Source organism: Nylanderia fulva, unplaced genomic scaffold, assembly GCF_048542155.1.
Source record: "Nylanderia fulva isolate GAGA-0341 unplaced genomic scaffold, ASM4854215v1 Scaffold1039, whole genome shotgun sequence".
NCBI lineage: Eukaryota > Metazoa > Arthropoda > Insecta > Hymenoptera > Formicidae > Nylanderia > Nylanderia fulva.
The window spans coordinates 1,806-8,374 of record NW_028189236.1 but is presented as its reverse complement, the minus strand read 5'-3'; the positions used below and the strand labels follow the sequence as shown (position 1 = coordinate 8,374).

General features: G+C 26.7%; 1 long non-coding RNA gene across 1 annotated transcript; it reads right to left on the bottom strand.

Moving 5' to 3' along the window:
- Positions 1-215: 215 nt before the first annotated feature.
- LOC146725105 (uncharacterized) lies at positions 216-3,053 on the bottom strand. The gene is made up of 3 exons (XR_014925081.1): positions 3,005-3,053; positions 1,106-1,408; positions 216-329 (listed from the first exon to the last, which is right to left on the bottom strand). It is a non-coding gene; the product is annotated as an uncharacterized LOC146725105 (long non-coding RNA).
- Positions 3,054-6,569: the final 3,516 nt, after the last annotated feature.

Genomic DNA, 6,569 nt, shown 5'->3' with positions numbered 1-6,569 from the left:
ATTTATAAATTGTATATAGCAAATTTATGAGGATAAATTGTTGCCATCCTTTTATTTGGCACGTAATGTGTTCCTTTAAATTGAAGAAACGACTTATTTCGCTATTCACGAGATATACATTTTAAATATATCTTACTCAGCACGGGAAGTTGAAGCGCAACCGGTTGAACAAGAAAAATTCCTATATACGTTGGCAGTTATAGCAGCATCTTCAGGATAAATCGTTGCCAACCTTTCATTTGGTACGTAATGTGTGCCGTTAAATGCACGAAAATAACGACCTATTTCGTTATTCTCTATCCATTGCGGCGTTGTTAATTTCAAAACGTCTAAAATACAAAGTGCAGTTCAAAATTATAATGTAAATTAGAATCTATTTTTTTTAATTGATTAGAAGCCGCACATATAAATGATATTTAAGTCTCGAATTGAGGTTTAATTCCAAATAACTCTTAGCATCGTATCAAGCAAAATTCATGTGCACAACACAATTATTCATTTACAGCAAAAAATTTATTTTGTTATCACTGACACACTATTATCTGCTTACACTCTTTTAGTCAGTTAAAATCAAATTTCTATTCAATATATACTTATATAGATTTCAAAATTCTTAATAAAAATTTAATAATTACGATATAAACAACGTAATTAATAATATATAGATAATAAAATAAGAAATAGAAATAATTAAGAAATAAATAAGTTAAAAAATGTAACAAAATAATAAAATATTATATGATATTATGTACAGAAGGACCCTGGTAGCAAACTTTTTGCAATTCTGCTACAATTCTGCCGCAATTACCATGCAGCAAAAAATTTTATATTTCCGAATCTGATTCAAGTCGGACGGCAGAAGATTGCGTGTAAAGATATTATGCAACAGAATTGCAGCAAATGCGTGCGCAATTCTGCTGCATTATATCTGACCGACAGACTCTTGTGCACGTCCGGTGCAATTTTGCTGCAAGTCTGTGACTTGCAAGAGCAAGTGTAGTAATTTTGTCCAATTCCCGGCAAATTGTGCTACCAGGAGATGCATGAGTTGGTAGAATAACCAAATATAATTTTAAATAAAGACATATTTTTATGATATTCATACCTTCTCCCACATAACAAAGTTCGTCATTGTTCGTTAGAATTATGTAATATGTTTCGTTCCTTTGAAAAAAATGACATTTATTTATCGGCATTAACCACACGTGCTCATTTGTAAAGTTAGAATAATTAAACTTTTTCGTGTCTTTTTTGATCCACGTAATAGATGTACTGTATCCTGTCGGTGCCATCCAATTATTACACCTGTACAACTATTAACATTATATGTATGTTTTACGAACATTCCAACCGCAAATTTTACGTTTTTCCGACTTATATTTATTTGTTTGTTGAAGTGTATTTGGAGCTGGAAAATATAATATTAGATTTTAAATGATTTTTCTTGTCAATTAATTCCTAAACAGATTTTTATAGCACGTTAAATTACAGTACATAGCACTTAAATTATAGATATTTTTAACTTGTATGCAAATGTATGTAATTATCAGAGAGAATTCTCAGAGAAATTATATATATATATACATGCAGTATACAGGGTGACTCACGTAACGGTCGCCACGATTTTTGGGACATTTTCGCCAGTTTAAAAAAAAGTTTATAGAGTGAAACTTAATCTACTTTACGCAAGCTATAATATGCAATAAAAAAATTTTTTTTAACAAATTAATGTCACTTTGAATTTTTTAAATGAAACCATTATATTTTTTTAAGCAAATTGATTTCTCAAAATATTCTGCATAAAAGATTATAAGGGTAGGGTGGTCAAAAAGTGAATAGTTTACAATATATTTTATATTTTAATGTTATAAAGGTGGTCCTCGTAACAATCGCCACGATTTTTAGGGCATTTACAATAATCTGACCAAAAATGTCATTAATCAGAAATTTACCAATTTGTAACCGTCAACAAATTTAACAATAATTAAATTATTGCATACAATTTTACTTTATGTTACATATCAATTAAAAATTAACAATTTTAAAGCTTCTACAGCGTAATTCATTGCTATCGAGGAAGTTCTTTAAAAACATAAATAGTAATAAACAGACTCGACTTTGTCCTTATGTTACCATGTAGCTTAGCTATTAATCTGATCAGGAAATTTTTAAGTATCAGTTTATCTAGTATCAATTTAGTGTGTCTAAAACCTGATATAATGAATCACTATTGTAATACGGAAAAAGTAGATACGTTACTAGTATTTGGCGAGTGTAAAATAAATGCACACAATGCAGTGGCTTTGTACAGAGAATGATATCTAGATAAGGCTCATCCTTCTGCGAAAAGTTTTTATAATACTGATTGTGAGTGTTCTTTACGTTTACATGGCACGTTTCCATCTGGAAAACGTGTCAATCGTACTAGGCCAGTTACTAATGATAACAACGCTGTGTTAATACTGACGAATTTTGAAGTTAATCCGCATACTTTTTCTCGAGCAGTCATTGCAGAAATAGATATATCACATTATTAATTTTGAATTAAAATGTAACATAAAGTAACATTGCATGCAATCATTAAATAATTGTTAAATTTATTGACGGTTACAAATTGATAAATTTTTGATTAATGACGTTTTTTGTCAGAATATTGTAAGTGCTCTAAAAATCGTGGCAATTGTTACGAGAACCACCTTTATAAGATTAAAATATAAAATATCTCGTAAACTATTCACTTTTTAACTACCCTACCCTTATAATTTTTTATGCAGAATATTATGAGGAATCAATTTGTGTAAAAATATAATAGTTCCTCTTAAAAAATTCAAAGTGACATTAATTTGTTTATAAAAAAAAATTCTTTTTAAATTTGTTATTGCATGTTAAAGCTTGCATAAAGCATAATAAGTTTCACTGTATAAACTTTCTTTTAAACTGGCAGAAAAGTCCCAAAAATCGTGGCGACCGTTACATGAATCATCCTGTGTAGTGTTTAACATACCATTACTTGGAGTTCTTTCGATTCATGTAGATTTAACAAAGAATATCGGCAATAATTGAAACTTGTTGTTTTTTCTATAAATATTTTCATCAACTCTTCCCATATCTAAAAAGAATTAAAAATAAGTGAAAATTAAAAAAGACAGCTTTAATTACAAACAAAAAAATATAAGATTGTATAACTATTTCAGCCTATGTATAAAGCGTGTCTCATTGATTCACATCTTTACAAATATATTAATTAAATTAATGTTAAAAGTAATAGAAATTATATATGTATGATATAGTAATTTTTATCTCTTTAGGTCCTAAAATTTTGTAATAATTTTTAGAATTCGTGAAACGCTGACTGTTAAAATTAAAGCAAGAAAAAAGGCTCCATTGAATATTCTTCAAAAATTTGTTAAAGCACTTCTCTTGGCCTGGGTTTCTGGTTTTGCGAACAATAAAAAATTATGTATATATGCATGAATGTATATAATAAGAGTAATACTAGAAAATATAGATAATTTCAAATCTAATATTACACTTACGATTTCCAAAGTAAAACAAACTTGCAATTTTCGATAGCTGCATTCCTTACTATACAATCTATACCAAGTCTTCTGGCCACACTTTTACATATTATTAATACAATTATTTCTTCGCCATATTTTGCTTCTAAGACCTGCGTCAAAAATCACAAAATACAGCAATTAATTAAAGTGCAAATATTTTAGATCCTTTAATTTAAATATATATTAAAAAATTATATATATAAAACTAACATTATCTATACATAAATATTTTATGTCGGAGTGTTCGCCGCATAATTGAAAGTTTAATTTGATAAATATATATTCATAAATTGTATTCATAATCTCCATTGATTTTATTTCGTTCCAATGATTTTCAAAGACCATAAGATGGTTATTTTTCCAACGGAAAAAAGTTTCATTGTCTGTCGAGTGTATCGAGTGATAGGGATATTCTCTTTTGAGGGAATTCAGCACATTCGTAACCATATTATCGATTGATGTTTCTATGGACTCATAAAGTACATCCTCTTCGGGTTTAATCCATTGTGCCAGAGCAGCAGCACTTTTTTCCAAAATATCTGTTTTAGGAAATTGTTCTGTATATTTTATCCAGTCTTGTTTCGCGGAAATTTGCTTTAAATGGCGAAATATTTTTAAAATGCAATATTTTTTGGTTAGATCGCAATTAATTCTGAAAAAAATTGATATATTAACTGTGCAATAAGTACATTAATTTATAAAATTAATAGCACTATGTATATATATATAATGATATTGAAAATCGTACGGTGGAGTATTTTTAAGCAAGTATTTAAGCTCATCTATGACATAAGCGCATTGTGCAGGCGTAGCCGTTATTTTAGATAATTTTTCTAAATTATTTACACCAAATATGTATGTAAAATCTATAAAATTATCAATTAGACAAATATACTGATTATGATCAGAAGTACTTGACTCTTGAAAATATGTTTTCTTTATATCATCCACCATTTCCCGTAATTGCATCACATAATTTATGCCTGTGTTCACAAAGTTTTCATTTTTTTTCCGTACTTGTTAAATATTTCTGTACACTGTTTGTCATAAAGTTTTCTTACAGACGGCCATCTAAAATTGAATCAAAACATTTTGTAATAAAATACTACTGCAACAGTAATAAATTTTCAATAAATTTTTCAATAAATTTGTCGAAATTTTATGTATGTATGAGAAAAATAAAACTGTAATGTAAATAAATAAATAGAACATAAATAAATAAAACAATATATTATTAAAATATATAGAAAAATAAAAACCAAAATGTAAAAAAAGGAAAGAGTGCGAGAAGTTATATAAAAAATAAAAAATAATACTTTGATTTATATTTTATTTTATTTACTAATGTGTTAAAATAACAATACAAAAACAACGCTAAGTATTTTTATACATTACATATTGTACTTTTATTTTTTAATTTAAATTTAAAATTTGTATTTAACTTTAAATTTTTTAATTTCCTACATTTAATTTTTTGTGCCTTATATTACCTTTTCTGAATATAAGTTTAAATGTATTTAAATTAAATAATTAATAAATTATTTAGAGGTAAATAATTTATTTTATTATATATACGTATTTATCTAAATATTTTATAAAAATATATAATAACTTTACAATGTATATACATTCCAGTTTAAATTAATTACATAATTATTCATGTTATTAAATTTAAAGAAAAATAAATAAATATATATTTTTTAGTGAATTTATTTTTTAATATATATATTATAAACATTTTAAAATAAAAAAATATAATTATACATTTGTATCATTATAAAAAGTTTATCTAAATATTATATATTATGTTGTCATTTACTTACAATTAGTGTAAATTTTTGATTTCACTATTTTTTGATGCTATTAATATTTTAATTTTTTTTTAGTATTATTAACAAAAATAAAATATAATTTATAAATATAATTTTTGAGAAAATATTTTTGATGATGATTAATTTTTGCAAAGAATTATTTTGGCTATAAACATAATTTTTAAGAAGATAATATATATTTGATTACGACTTTTTGTAAAGAATTTTTGTTGCTTGCAAAAGATATAACTTAGCCCTTTTTTACATCTGTGATGTCTTTTTTAATGGGATTTCACATATTTTTGCAAAGTTCATTAAAAGAAATATTAAAAAATATGTATATGTAAACATATATCTATGCTTACGTGCGCACATGCTTGTGTACTTACATATGTATGTGCATGCGTGTAGCTTTTATAGTGACTCTCAATATATTTTGTGCAACCGGCGCGCGAAAAGTTGCCCTTTACGCACATGATGGGATTTTAGAAAGGATGCTCTTTCCACGCACCGGTCACACAAATATCGTAGCCACCATGTGCGGGTTATAAATCGGCCGATCGTGCGCCAAACTTCCGCACTCTCGGCCGATTTACGATCCCCCGTACTTGTTAGCTAATATACTACAATATTATACTACAGTTACTTTAAATAAAAATTGAACTATATCTCAGAAAAAATGTTAGAAAACTGAAATTTGGTACAGACTTTTGTCTTTGCATGAGATTAAAGAAAAAAGTTTATCATTGTACAGTGGCCGCTAAAACATAAAATTAAACAATTAGTACCCAAATTCTGTTATTTTGCAAATATCTCGTTATATATTCATTTTAAATAAAAATACAAAAGTAGAAAATTAAAGAATGGACAATTTTGCATAAAGTAATCTATAACTTTTTTCGTATAAGCTATACTTTTTACTTAAAAAATTTACAAGTTGTTTATTGTGCGGTGAATTGACAGAGCGTGGTGGAGCGTGGCAACGGACGTTACGTGGATTAAAATATTGCATGCGCGCACAAAAATGTCATAACTTTTGAACAAATTAGCAAACAGTAATTAAAAAAGAACCGTTGAAAATCTGGGAATTTCAGCTTTTTAATGTAATTTGTTTTGTTATTTTATGATAAATTTTCAAAAAATTCTAAGACTATCTGTTACTAATTAAATGAGAGAAGACAAACATTACATGTAACAT